This window comes from Vicugna pacos, chromosome 24 (assembly GCF_048564905.1).
Source record: "Vicugna pacos chromosome 24, VicPac4, whole genome shotgun sequence".
Classification (NCBI taxonomy): domain Eukaryota; kingdom Metazoa; phylum Chordata; class Mammalia; order Artiodactyla; family Camelidae; genus Vicugna; species Vicugna pacos.
The window spans coordinates 14,653,440-14,668,785 of NC_133010.1; the positions used below are offsets into that span (position 1 = coordinate 14,653,440).

At 37.3% G+C, this 15,346-nt stretch overlaps 1 long non-coding RNA gene across 2 annotated transcripts in view; it reads right to left on the reverse strand.

The window, feature by feature from the left end:
• The window catches only part of LOC116285345 (uncharacterized), a 90,956-nt gene extending 90,086 nt beyond the window's left edge, over positions 1-870 (reverse strand). For both annotated transcript variants that reach the window (XR_012063732.1, XR_012063733.1), the window contains exon 1: positions 732-870. This is a non-coding gene — a long non-coding RNA (uncharacterized lncRNA). The remainder of the gene's footprint in view (positions 1-731) is intronic.
• Between the last annotated feature and the right edge of the window lie 14,476 nt (positions 871-15,346).

Sequence of the window (15,346 nt, forward strand, 5' to 3'; positions counted from 1 at the left end):
TATATAGCTTTACCTGTCACACTGAGAGTATAATTTGAATGACGGGCTTTCCAACCTGTTTCATTATCACGTAGCCATTTATTCATAACATTTGGTAGAAAAAAGCACAAGACTGGGCAATGGCGACACAACAGTCCATGACTTTTTTGAGCTAACAGCTATTTCTCTAACTGGATGGAAGGTGAGAAGGATGTGTCTTCAGAATCAAGTACGTGAGCAGAGAGTACAGAACAAACAGGAGAAATTTAGGAAATGCTTCAGAGCCATTAAATGAGAAAAAAAAAACAACTTCTCAGGAAGACATAAGGTAACAAACAGTACTTTATGATAAGAGGACTTAAACTTTGTTCATAGATAGGAAGGTTCAGCACTGTAAAGCTGTCAGTTCCTCCCAGAGTTATTTAAAGCGTTTATAATCAAAATTCTAAATGTTCTTATTGGAATTAAGGGGATAAAAAAGTCCATTTGAAAGTGTCGATTTATGAAAGTAGCCCAAATTTTTGAACAGATATGTCAAAAGCCTGAGTGACCAGATACCAATGTATAGTCTAAGACGACAGCAATTAAAAGAGAGGTGGTCTCTCTTAAAAAATGACAAACCTGTTAAGCGAACAGAATGTAAAATCCAATAATAGAACGCTATAAAACAGCTGAAATAAATATGGAGTTTCACTGGCAAAGCCCATTAACAATTCTTGGAAAATAGGATGTGGGTAATAAAATAGACTAACCTTTTTTTCCCCCTGTGTGCCCAGGCTAGTTTCACCTGCTCACAGGACGCGGCGGGCAGAAGCCTCAAACAACGCACCTCGGGAAAGCGGCACTTCAGGGCCCCTCCTGTGGACCCGCGGCGCCGACGCCGACGCCGACGCCGACGCCGACAGCCAAGATGGCGGCAGGGGCCGTGCGCAGAGAGGCGGCGCCCGGCGCTGCGCAGGGAAGCAGCGAGCCTCGCAGCCCCGCCCACCCAAGGGAGCCCCGCCCCTTCTCCCTTCCCGTCAAGCAGAGCCCTATGAAGCAGCCCCGCCCACAGCCCTTCTGGGCGAGCCTGTGCTCTGGAGTGGGGTCTCTCCGCCCTCCACTCTGAGATCAAAGAGTAAAACTTCTCCTTTACTTCTGAACTGACAGGAGGACCCTTGTTGCGGCTCAACTCAAAAGGCTCAGTAACAGGAGGATTTATCCAATAAATAATGTTATTACTGGCTAAATATTTGGGGGAAAATGTTACTAATGGGGGGAGTTTTCACCTGTGTGATAAGGTGTTGATGTTCTCTGCCTCCAAAAATTATCTGTTGCAAATCTATTGAAAAATAGAATATTTGGGGGGGTTGAACCCTGGTAGTCTAACAGGTAGTATAATACATATTTTGGTCTTTTCTCAGGTTCCAGGTACAGAGCTTCTAAAAACCCTAAGTGATAGGAGTGTCTTTTGTTATGCGTAATGAGCTCCTTTTGTACATACCTGCACTTTGCTACTTATGGTGGGGCCTCAGGGTATGTCTGGTCATCAGAAAAATCAGGTGTTCCTAGGGTTGGCGCTTTCAGCCCCACCCTGACTTCTGCAGAGGGAATGGAGGCGAGAGATTAAGCTCTATCAGAATTTTTGAACAGGGAAATTTGATGAGCTTGCTGTTTGGTGAACATGACCACCTGCCAGGACAGAGGCATACCCCAAATCCACAGGGACAGAAGCTCCTGTGCTTGGAATTTTGGCGGATGTCACTCTGTGTACCTCTTCATCTGGCTATTTATCTGTTTCCCTTTTAAATATTTTTAATAATAAATTGGTAAATATAACTAAATGGTTTTCTGAGTTTTGTGAGCTGTTTTAGCAAATTATCAAATCTGAGGCTCAGGGAGTGGGAACCCTCATTTACAGCTGGTGGTCCAGACTTGCAACTGACATCTGAAGGATAGGAGGAAGCCTCGTGGGACTGTGGGGTCCATGCTAACTCCAGATGGTTAGTGAGAGAACTGAACTGGATGGATAGACATCCAGTTGGTGTTTGGAGAATGAAAGAACTGGTTGGTGGTGGTAGAAAATACCCCAGATTTAAAAAATACAAAAACCATACACAAAAATATGCTTAACCCTATCAATTCAGTGTGATTCAAAATACAGCATATAACAATGAGATGAACTGCAAAATAAATGGTAAATATAGATATATAACTTTATACTTAATATAAAAATGGCATTTTCATCAGTGTTAGCCATAAGGATCTGGTTTTTAATAGAAAGGAGTGGGCATTCAGTTAGTATTTAAGTTTGTGTGTAAATATTAATAATGTGGAAAACGTCTTCAAATAATGTTTCTCTTCTGTCTTTTCATAATTAGTGAATGTCATCTATAATCCTAGTACTACCCTGGTCATTGCATTAAAAGAACAAATAAATAACACAAGAGCCACAATCCAAGTAATATATTTACTCTATCTTGTTTATTTATTCAACCAGCACTTGGTGGAAACAGGCACTCCCTGCCCTCCTAGGCTTTCCTTTCCCTAAGAGGGGAGGAGACAGATGATACACGAGGGAAACTAGGAGTGTGGGAGGTCATTGAAATAGGGCGATCAAGCCTCACCAGGACAAGGACGTGAGAACGAAGACAACTGGTGAGCAATCAGCCACGTTACTGTCTGAGAGGAGAGTATGCCAGACGGAGAAAACCTCAGTGCGGGGCCCTGAAGAGAGCAGGCCTGGTGCTCTCTGGAACCACAAGAAAAGCAGTGTGGAGCAGGGGGGATGAGTAGCGGAAATGAGGTTGGAGATTATTTTAGAGCCTTGGGGTCACTGGAAAACTATTGGCCCTTATTTTGTGTGAAATGAGGGACCACCAGCATTACATAATCTGCTAAAATTGAGAAGGATCATTTGACTGCCTTGTGTTGAAAAGGTAGGAGCAGGAATTCTATTAGGAGGCAAGTGCAACAAACTGAGAAATTATGGCATTTTGGATTCAAGATTTTAGCAGCAGAGGTGGTAAGAAATAAGATTTGGAATAAATTTGAAGACAGATCTAAAACGATTTGTTGACACATTGAACGTAAGCTATAAAAAAAGACAACAATCACAGATGATTCCAAAAACACTCATAATAACATACATGCAAATTTAAATTATACTGGTATACCATCTCTCACTTGCCAGGTAGGAAACACAGTATATGTGGATCAATGGACTGTTACATGACTTGTAGGAATATAAAGTGGTTCAACACCTTTGGAGAGGAATTTGGAAACATCTAAGAAAAGTATATATGTGTAACTGACAAACTCACTTCTAAGAGTTTTCTCATGAAGATACGTCATCCATAACACCAAAATACATATGCACAAGTTCACCTATTTTGGCATTATTTTTAACTGCAAACCATTTAAAATAAACTGAATCCCATACAGAGGACATTGGCATATTAAGAAGCTGTACAAAAAGAGAGTTATGTGTTTGAAGTATTGATTATTTCTGATTTGGGGGATATATTGCTAAGTTTAAAAAATGTAGTAAGATTTTTTATGTCAGAAGAAGAAATACATATGTATGTATGCTTGTTTATACATATAGATTCTTCATTTTTGCAAATGAAACACAGAAAGGTGTCAGGCTGCAGCCTACAGGCCTGCAAGCCTTGTCCTTTCTTGCTCAGTCTCAAGACTGAAGAAAGAGCCTGGATTCAGAAACAGAGACACCAAATGGTTTAATGGATAGAGGGATCTGAAGCAAGGTCCTGGACCTACACCCCACCCTGAGACACCCCACTGTGTGCAGAAGCGCAGGCAGGACTTGGCAGCAGTCTTCCCTGGGGGGTGGAGAGAGGAGGGGGAGGGAGGTTACTAGTTATAAGGGCAGTTGATGTCAGGTTGACTCATCAGTTACCAGGGAAACTGGCAGAGGGGCATGCCCCTCACTGCCCCTTTGATAAACTCTCATGGTGGAGATGTTCCGATCTAAAGCGGGGGCGAGTATACAGGAAGGTTAGTCACGCGAGTAGCTGTAAGTGAAGCAGGCATTGGTTGAGCAGCAGATGTACAGAGAGCAAGAGAACGGTCATCCTGGGTGGCCTGACCATACAAAATGTCATAAGAAACTCATGAGACTGGTTACCAACAGAGGCTAATATGTAAATAAGGAGAAAGGAGTGGGGAATGAATGAGATGTCTTTGCATGTGCCTTTTGTATAGTTTTGATTTTGGAACTTGTCAATGTGCGTATTCATAAATGAAACAAAATCAACAAAAATGGAGGAAAAAAGTAAAATTGAATATAAATAGCCAAAAACCCTGAATCTATTTCCGATGAACATCATATAGAAGAAAAAATAAATAAGTAATTTTGAACACAGCACTTGAACTATATTCCCTCAGTCTAAAGGTGAAAAAAAACTTCAAAAATACTGAACACTAATTAGTAAGTTTGCTATTCATAGCAATATGGGTGTAATAGTTCTGAAACTACACTAAGTGTTTTATAGGACTGAGCAAATGAAGAAATGCATTCATGTTGGGAGCCAGAGTTTTCAGTGTAGAATGAACATGTTGATGTGGCATGCGGGAAGGCATGAAATATTCAGTAGAAAGGAATTGAAAAATAGAGTTATTAGTAAGAAGTTATGATTTACATGTCTGTGTGTAGAACTTACACATACATGAGCACACTTACCATGCAGACCTTGGTGTGCAAATAGCGGTCCTCAATAAAAGTTCTGATGGCTCCAGGGAGGAATGTCTGATCCTAAGGTTGGGGTAAAGAGCATAAAAGTGACTGCAATTTCTTGGGGTGTCAGAAAGTACAGAATTAAGAAAAAAAAAATGAAAGCATGACATAAGGCCGTAAAGCCCATCTGAAGGAGCGTCTTCCACTTGTCAAATCTGAGACAAGTTAAGCGCCAAAATAAATACTGACAGTAATGAAAACCCAAGGGGAAAATAAGAATCCATGAGCTCAAACTCATAAATAAAGTGCATAAACAAATGAATTAGCCAAAAAATAAGAACAGTGGAAAAACTTTCTTGCAGCGGCTTATAAATTACTAACCATAAAAAGAATCAAATAGTGGTAAAAACATCTTTTGAAAATATTATAGCTGTCATTAATATAGATGGGAATCATCAATACATGCTAAAAATACTGGGTGAGTATTTGGTGAAGAATAAAATAGTTAGTACACCTTAAGTCATTTTCTCCCAGGATGCAAACAGAAGGTGGTAACTTTCTGATTGAGAAATGTGGCAGATCCCAACTCCGCAAGTGCAAAGGTAACATCAGCAGTACTGAGGACAAACTGTCATGATGTGTCTCATAATGTGATACTCTAAGAACATAACACCACTCATGCTGTGGCTTTGCCAAAAAGGCATAACCTGAATGTAATCACGAACAAACATCACACAAGTCCAGTCTACAAAAGAAGGAGTCTGTATCTTCAAAAACAGAAATGTCATGGAAGACAGTTTCCAGATTAAAGGAGACTGAGGGGATGACAGCTCAACGCAGTGGGTGTTTTTCATTTGGATTTTGGTTTGAAAAAGAAAACACATAGAGGTAATTATTGGACAATCAGCAAAATTTAATATGGACTATTCATTGGGCAATAAAATGTTTTTATTTTAAATTTCATGTATTTGATAATCATACTGAGGGTATATAAGTGAATGTCCTTATTCTTGAGATAACATATTTTGGTTATTCTCAAATAGTTCAGCAACAATAATAGGACTAGTAAAAATAATAAAGATAAATAGAGGAAAAAAATGTGGCAAAATGCTAACAATTAGGGCATCTAGGTGAAGGAGAAAAGGGGGTAATTCTTACTACACTTAGAACTTTTCTGTAAATTTGAAATTACTCCAAAATCAAAAATTAAAATTAAAACTAAATCCTACGGACTTTGTCAGCAGACAGATCTTTAGAAACTTGTTGGAACTTTATCAGATCTTTCAGCAATGTTTACACGTTGCTGCTGTTGCAGTTCGTGCTTCAACTTACTAAATTATTGGTTAAGTATTGCTGTGTAATTGGGTTGTTATCGATATGTAGCAAGACACACCATCTGGGTAACTTCAGCATTTTTGTTTCTATCTGCAGCACTAATGATATTTTGCCTTATATTTGGGGCAATTGTGTAGGACATTTTCGCCTAAAGTGGGGCCAAGAGTGACAACTGAAAACAACTATTACTATATTATCTCCCCTAAAATGATTTACCACCTAGCGGGGAATACTAACACATGAACAATGATGTTTAATATAATTTGTGAAAATTTAGGAAGGAATTATATAGAGCATACTCTGAAGGCACCAAAGAAAGGTGTCTAACTTCATAAAGTTGGAGACAGGTTAGGGCAGGAGGGGCTAAAGCAGGAAAGGCTTCGAGGAGGAGGTGATCCCAGAGCAAATCTGAAGGAGGTGGATAAATTAAGTAAGTGACAGTGTGGGTTCCCCTCAGACATACGTGTAAAGACTGAAAGCAACAGTGTGGTACATTTGAGAAACTCAAGTGAAAACAAACTATGGAAGGAGGGGAGGTGACGGCTAGTGATAGGAGCTGAGGCTGGTGATGCAAGAGCTCCCATTTCAGCATTAAATGTTTCAATGGCCTTTAAATTACGCACATGGATCATATATTAGATTACATGATCTCATTAACATTTAGAAAAAGGAACGCCACTTATATCAGTCTATCTACTCCACAGCAATTTTTCTACCTAAGAGAATTGAATTAAATTGTTTATAGTTTACCTCCTTGCTAGATCTTAAGCTCAGCGATGGGGCCAGACCGCATCTAGTCCATGCTGTTTAGATTTGCCCCCAGGTTTAAAATTCTTGTGCTCCATTCCAACTTGCATGCCATTCCTTCCTTATGCCTTTCATTTCCTTTTTTCTGAATTGTCTTCTCCACAGTTTCTTCAACAAGGATCTGTTAGTGGTGAAGTCTATGCGTTATTGTGGGTCACAACAAGAACTTTATTTTAGCTTCATTCTTCATTAGAAGTTCAGTTGGTTTTCATAGTCTACTTTTATTTTCTATTATGATAATAGAATATTGTCATCTTTTACTTTAATACTTTATATTTAGAACTACTCTCTCCTAACACCTTAAAAATATTCCATTGACATCTGGCTCTTAGTTTCACTGCTGAGAAATTTGTGGATAGATATTATTTGCCCTATGAACAGATAAGGCAATTGAGGCTCAGAAAAGTTAAGTATTACAGAGCTAACAACCAAATGCTTCTTTTAAAGTTTGGCTCTAGCACAGGAATACAGCTTCTCTGCTTGCAGATTCTGCTGCTTCTCCTTATTTGACATATTAAAAAAGGAAAAGGTTTAGACCAATGAATGGCTACTATCATTCTATACCATGATACTATATCATGATAGGGGCCCTATCAAAGTCTTAGGAAATATTCCCAATTCTTCCTGTTCCCACTGGGAGTAACAAAGGTAGTCCAGTGGGTTGGTTAAGCACAGGCTTTGAAATCATTTGATTGCAGTTGACTTCTAGTTCCAATTCAACACATATGCCTCTTGCAAAGTATCTTTGTGCATTGGTTTCTGTATCTGTGAAATGGGAATAGTGTCATCTACCTTATACACCTCTAAGAATTAAATACATTCTGAATAAAAACTATTAACACTATGTCTGGTACATATCGCTCAAATGTTAGAAACCATTATATTGAATACAACTTTTAACCTTCCTGCTCTTGGTTGGACTACCTGAACACTGAATTGGCTGCTCCAGAGCTTTCTTACGTCTGTTTATGCATAGCCTTAAAACAAAAATCTGTAAGACATATATCAGGGCAACATAGATGGGCAAAAATTAATTCAATGTGTTAAATATAAAATGAAAAATCTATTTTTGACATTTATAGATGAACACGCTGCATAATAATTTATAATTTCTACATTATTTACAAGGATAAATTGAATCTAATTTGCTTATATTGCTTTCGCCTCAATAAATTCCAAGAATTAATCCCTGAGTTAAAAGCATCCAAGAAGCAATCATGCGGCAAGGACTATGGGATCATGAGTGTCCATATATTTTTCTTGTTAAATAAACGGAAACATCAGAGATGGCCACAATTCACAGTGAAGGTTTGTGAAAGCAGGGCTAATTCTTCAGGTCCAAATACGTGGGTCTCAGGGACAATTATCTACCGCATCCATCATTTTTGCTGCTCTCCAAACACAGGCCTATAAAGCATAACAAATGTCCCTTGTGTCAGGTCTTAATCACCATCTTTTAAGTTTTAAAAGTATTTGTTTTGTTCTGCTCTTTTTAGCTGTACACCAAGAAGAACAAAGTAGAAATACATGCAAAATGGAAAATCTCTGACTGCCTTGACAACTTTTGCCTTCAGAAAAGATGCTTAGATGTTTCCATTTACTAATGATATTATATCTTAATGGCAAGTTCTAATGACTTCTGGAAATATTAAAAAAAAACAACCTAAAGTTATTTGTTTTCTACTGCGTACATAATTTTAACTTTATAAAACAGACCAGTACTTGAAAAATTGTGTAATTATATTCACTTTCACATACTGTCTGTATCTCAGTTCAGTAAGACTTGCCAAATGGTAATAAATTAATGCTCTTGCAAATCTAATGTGTTTAAGCAACCACTTAAACAGAGAAAACAAATGCAGGATTATATTGTTTTGTTTTTACTTAGTGTTTTGCCTGTCATCATAAGCAAATTTAATCTGCATTATTAGTAACTGTCAACAGCATACTTTGAGCATAAGGCAAATACAGCAGGTGGTTTAAAAAATGGCTGAAAGCAATAATGCAAAACAAATGATTGCTAGGAAATGCTAATCTATTTTTGCATAAATTTAAGATAAATTAAAATGCATGCAAAGCTCCCACTGAAGGTTAATACTGGAGAGAAAAGAAAATAAATGAACCAATTTTTGTTATTAGACCATTTGCCTAAAAGCTAAAGTGCTAAATATTTTACTATATACTAATGACTTGAATCAAGAAGTGTGTTTTACTTACTTATATTTATAAAATATGAGAAAATAAAATTTGGAGTGTAAGTAACATCTTTATACTAACATCTTTGAAAGTTGTTGCTTTGGATGCAACATAATATTATCTTACGGCATATTTGATTATTTTAAAATAGCACGAATGTTAACAAAACAGAAATCAAAGAAGATATAAATAGGAAATATGTGTAATGAGATTATTTTTATCCTGATATAATTATATCTTGAGTCAGTTTCAGATGGTCTTTCTGATTTGGAGGGAAACCAGGTAAAACACGCTCTCCAAGGCATCCCGCGCTTATTAAGATCATGACATACGATTATCTGGGAAGTAAATGACAATTTAAAAGAGAACTAACTTTATGCTTCTCCACCCACTGTTTTCTTCTCCACAGGGATATCTTCTGAGCTTTCTATAGAAATCACAGACACCGTCATTTGAAGCCAGATACCTAAAGGTGCTCAGATGACAGAAGCAATTGCATCAATAAGAAAGAATGTCACTCCGGAGAACCATTTACCCAGCTGCCAAACCAGACACAGGAATTTCAAAGGTGCTCTTGTTATTTTAATCTTCTTAAAAATTAAAAGGTATGATAAAACAGTTGAGACCAGGGACTTTGAAAAGATTAACTTTAATGTCTTTTAGTGTGAATAGGGGTAAGACTGTAAAAATTCAAGTGAAATGCATATAATCATCAATTAAAGTTTAAATACCCACCGAATACAGACCCAAGTCCTGAGACCTCCTTGAGAGGAGAATTGGCTACACAACACACAATTTCTCCAATTGCAGTTTTATGCTGAGTGCGTATTTCTCAGTTTTCATACAAAGTATATAAATTCATTCCAAAAGAGGGCCCAACCAAAGTTAAAGGCATTGACATTAACACAAGTTATCGGTGTCTTTGGAAAAATTCTATGAAAATAGTTTTTTCGAGATAAGGTGGGAGTTAAAATCGGAACTGATTTGATCCAGTGGCAAGGAATGCTGATTCCACCAAAAAGCATCCATGTAGCGGTCTTTCCACAATACTAATCCAAGGATGGGAGATACTTTAAAATCTTATACTGTCTTTACTTCTGCCTGCTCACTTATCCCCTCTATAAATGGCATCTTCTTCCTCCAAATCTCTCTACTGCCAAACAAAACTTCTCCCTGTCCCAATTTACATATGTGCGTTCTCTCCCCTCAACTTCTCCTCAAAGCACCATTCTCAGTTCTCTCACCAAACACAAACTTTCTATTTTGCACTACAAATCACTACATAAGCTTCCATTATGTGTGCTCCTTATTATCGCTTGCCCTAATTTTCCATCACAAAATCTCAGGATTCAAAGGAAGTATATAAAAATCACTGTTTTTATGGGAGATATTGGCCTGCGAGCACCGTGGTGAGAAAAGCTGTGATGACACAAATTAGTATACACACCTTCCTGGGGTTTATTCTCTAATGGAAAATATAAAAAGGCAACCCCAAATTAGAGGGCAGCCTTATATTTGGAGACAAAGGATTGGGATAAGCACAAAAGATAAACTGTACAAAAAAAAAAAAAAAAGAAAAAGAGAAAAGAACTTTTCTAGCCCATGACATATGGTATACTGCTCAGTAAGCAAACCAGGACACAGGAGAAGGGCAGAGAGGTGGGGGCAGTAAAGACAGGGTGGGCGAGGAGGGGGGACGGTACGGAAGGTTATCCAGTGTCAACAGTGCACAAAGTCAGTACTAATCCCCATAAAGATTTTTTATCTGGACAACCACTGCGAGGGTACAGAAGTTACTGTGAGTGTGTGTGTTTTAACTGGGGCCCTACGCACGCTTGATGCTCTGAGTAGCAGAGCTAGTGGTTTGTTTGTTTTTTCCCTTCAGTTTTGAAATGCTACAGCACTTTTTAAAGTGAACACAATATAAAGTAGCTTCTGTTCAAGGGCTATGCTAGAAAAAATATCAAGAAAGGCAAATATTTGAATATTAGCCTTGTACTCAACATCAACTAAATTGTAAGATTGTTTTTTTCCCATAATTGCACAGAATGACCTAGTGAGTCAGGAGCCCTGAGAGCAGGAAGTCAGCAAGATACAGAACATGGAGTGGATCCGAATCCAGACTGAAGGTTTGGGTTAGACTGAAAACTGAAGACTGGGTGTATGCGAGGTTTTTCATGAGAAATTTTACTGGATGGAAGTCTAAGGGATAAATACATGGCAAATATCCAAAGATGATGTGGAAAAATAATAAGATGGTTCTTCAGTTGGGAGGAACAGCAAGAGAGAAAGAGTCACAGCTGAGGTACAGCAAGGTAGCTTTAGGAACTGGATGGTGATTGAATGGCTAGAGACTGAGTAGAGGGAAGGAAAGGGAAGTTGTTAAGCATCGTTTTGTCATTATACTAAGAGCAATGTTCAGTTCAGTTTGAATGCTTTTTACTGATTTATTTTTACTGATTTCTCTTTAAGTTAAATTTTTCTTCTCTTGTGTTTATCCCATACAATACATATTTTTTCTAATATTGATTACTGTTTTGTTTTAGGATGCCCTTTCTCTTTTAAACTTTCATATCTCTTTTGAAATTCTGCATCACCCAATATGCGTATTACTTCCTGCAGATTCTCTAACATACTTACTGTAGCTCTTTCTCCATCTAATAGCTAATTTCAACATCCAGGTAGTCTAGGTACCACAGCGTATTGATGGATTTTTCTGTTGACCCCAGGTCATATGCTTTCTGTTTCTTTGCATGCCTAGTAGGTTTTCAGTTGTATAATGGACATTGTGAATGATATATTGTGGGGACCCTGGATTTTTTTTATCTTTCTCTAAAGAGCTTTGTTCTTTGTCCTAACAAATAGATAAATTACTGGATGGATTATCGCTCCCAGCTTTTAAATACTTTACTTTTAGGCTTTTTTTTTTTTAAGCTTCTTGCTGGGACTTTCTCTTTACTTGTAAGGTTTGGTTCTTCATTATTTTGATTCACAAGTGTCTTCGGCAGATATTTCTCGTCTTTTGTTTACAATTGTATTTGGCAGGAGAGTTAGTCCCTCTATCAGCCCCTCACCATTAGTAATTCTTTGTTCATAGATCTTTCCTGATATTTATGAATATATTTTTTATAACAATTGGATTATAATATAGCATAAGTGTTCTTAACATGAGCTAAATAACTCTCTGATGAATGTCTATAAATGCGCTTTCTGGAGAGACAAGCATCCTCTGAACCTCACAGAAACTTGTGTTTCTTTTCAAATATGCATTTTTCCATGTTAAATCCATAGTCTCATTAGTGTCTCCAAATGGTACATTAGAGAAACATATTTAAACGTTGATTTACATTGATACACTGTTTTCCCTTCTAGGAATTCATTCTATGAAAAGTAATAAAAATGTACTCAAAAATATATGCACAAAGCTATTCATTGCAACATTGTTTAAAATGACAAGATAGCAAGTAAATAAATAAAATGAATGTCAAAAATACTTGATTCCTCCATAAAAATGATATACATTACTATATTTCTAAAGATAATATAGACTGTATTTATTGATGTAGGAAAATTTTTTTCACAATTCAATATATTCTCATCTGAAAGCAGCAATTGTGAATATTATAAAGCGACCTCAATTATATAAGTGATATATATTTATAAGACTTAAATCAGTATGTATGTTGAATTGTAGGATTTGGTGCTTTTAGTATTTTCTTACTATCTAGTTTTATTTTTCCTATAGTGAATATAGATTCTCATGACAAAATTAGAGGAAAAAATAACTATATTTTCTGGGGGTCTACTCATTCCACGCTAGGAGCACAATGGGCAGCATGGAGCTGCTGGAAATGTCAGTCAACCTGAAGCAGCCTCATCCAGCTCGTGAGGATATACGTCGGTCTTACTGTTCATGTTCTTTTTCTGTTACTTTACCATTGTTTATTAGACATGTCAATCTTCCCATCTCCAATTTTATGGCCATTTTTACAGATCTGGATCTTAAATTTATCACTATGGAAACTTCACTCTTAATTTCCTTATATAATGAATGTTTCCATTATTTATATTTATACATGTAGGAAAAAAATCTTGGTTGAAAGCCTCATTTTTAAAAGATTCTTTTTTCATGCCATTTCCTTGTGAAATGCTAACTTATCAGATCAAAATGACCATAAAAACACATCTCTGAAAAATCCAAATAACTTTCCTGATGGAAATGATTAGTACAGGTTTATTCATGGATTTCTAATTTAGCAGTGACTAATAATATCTAAGTGATAAAAAGCTTTTTGTGAGGAATGAAAATCAGCTATAGACATGCCACTTTTGTTCTAATTTAAGCTTCTCATATCCTACTCTGAAGAGTTTTAATTATGATGCTTAGATATTGCAACTTTCATATCATTCGAGTTTCCTAATAATTGAGCTTGGAGTTACTTTTAAACTCTTTTTCTGTAACATAAACTATTAATATACTTACTGGAAGTTGTGACTGAACCAAACACTGCAGGAAAACAGAAATCATTCTATGTGTTTAAAAAGACGATCACGAGTGTTCGTGTTTGTTTTGTTTTGTTTTGTTTTTGAGGGGGTAATTAGGTTTGTGTGGATTATTTTTTGTTTGAATGTTTGTTTTTTAACGGAGGTACTGGGGAGTGAACCCAGAACATCATACACACTAAGCATCACTTTACCACTGAGCTATATACCCTCCCCCCATGATTGTTCTTGGATCTTCTGATACAGAAATAGCTGAGCATAAGACCCTCACTCCCACGTGAAGGGGCTGCAACTTTTGTCAATACTGAGAGCACTTCTCCCCATTATAGAGCATGGCCCACATGTCTGAAGACGATGAAATCTTCACTCCTAAGTAGGAGTAATTCTGGGACCACTTTCTTTGTCAGGGCCATTGCCTTCCACTTTGGATGGATGGAGGAGGGAGGGTTAACTTCTTGTGAAAAATACTAAAATTTAATAACACAACATGAGCTGTCAGATTATTTTAAAATCCTGAAAACCTGTTTTTATGGTTTTTGATTTGACTCTGAGCTTTTTCTTTTAATTAAAATAATCTATTAAGTGAGATGAACTAAATTCTAAATCAATTTGAGTTATGACAATCAAACTGGTACCACACCTAGGAAAGTGTCACAGAAATATCACAGCAATCAAACTGATAACCTACTTCATGAAATGTCATAGAAATATTTCTTTGTTCAATACATAATTTTAAATTAAACAGATTTATGTTAGCTGCAGCAACACAGATTTGCCAGTCTGTCATTGTAAAATGTATACAGTCCCAAGAATTCAACAAAACTGTCACAATTCAACAGTGTGATTGGGTTTGTTTATTTATTTTTGGAGGATGTACTGGGGGTTGAACCCAGGACCTTGTGCATGCTAAGCATCTGCTCTACCTCTTGAGCTATGCCCTCCCCCAACAGTGTGGAAAAGGACAAGTTAGTTTCCCTCCCCGCCCCCACACTTTCTTGTCTCTATGCTTCTAACCATAGCTCCATACATGGGGCAGAGCTTGTGACTGGGAACGGGTTATCTGAGCATTCAAAACACATTATGTTTTTGGGGTATGTTTTGTAGGAGCTCAACAAATTAGCTGAGTGAATATTTCAACCTGATCTGTGGGACGGTGCCTTGCATAAAAGGAAGCAGATTTTTCTTGGCCTCATCCTCTAATGTACCTCATCTCATTTGTCCATTAGTTGTGACTCTTTATATTGACAGAAATTCAATGCAAAGATAAACTCTGCTTTACTGTAAAGCTGTAGTATTCTATTATTGCTCATAATTCTTTCTCTTTTCTACTTATTTGGATATTTGCTGAAGCAATTTATATTGGAACTGGCTGGAGGATTAACAATTCTGATTCTGCATCATGAGGAGTTATGTCCTCAAGGCTAGTCAGTGGTGATGACTGGCCATGTTGTGCAGTTGTCAGGAAGCTACAAAAGAGGACAAGAGTGAAGAGAAATACACAGTCCCACATCTGACGATCCAAGAGAATATCTGTGAAGTTTACCACAATGCAGCAAAGATGACTCAGCTCTGTTATCTTAGCATTATTCTACTCGACCAGGCTTTCTAGATTTAGTAGCACCTCCCTCACTCTCCCGTAGCACCTTCTCCATCAAACAAACACAATCATAATACACATTCACATGCCCTCCTGAAAAATATCAAATAGAAATAGACAACTGGAGGGGAAGGGAGGGTTGAGACCGACATGTTTGGACTACTTCTCTCATTGCTGTCAGCTTCCGAGCTGGTATCACTGGCCTGGACATAGATAGAGATGCGAATATATCATATAATGTAGCTGCAAGTCAA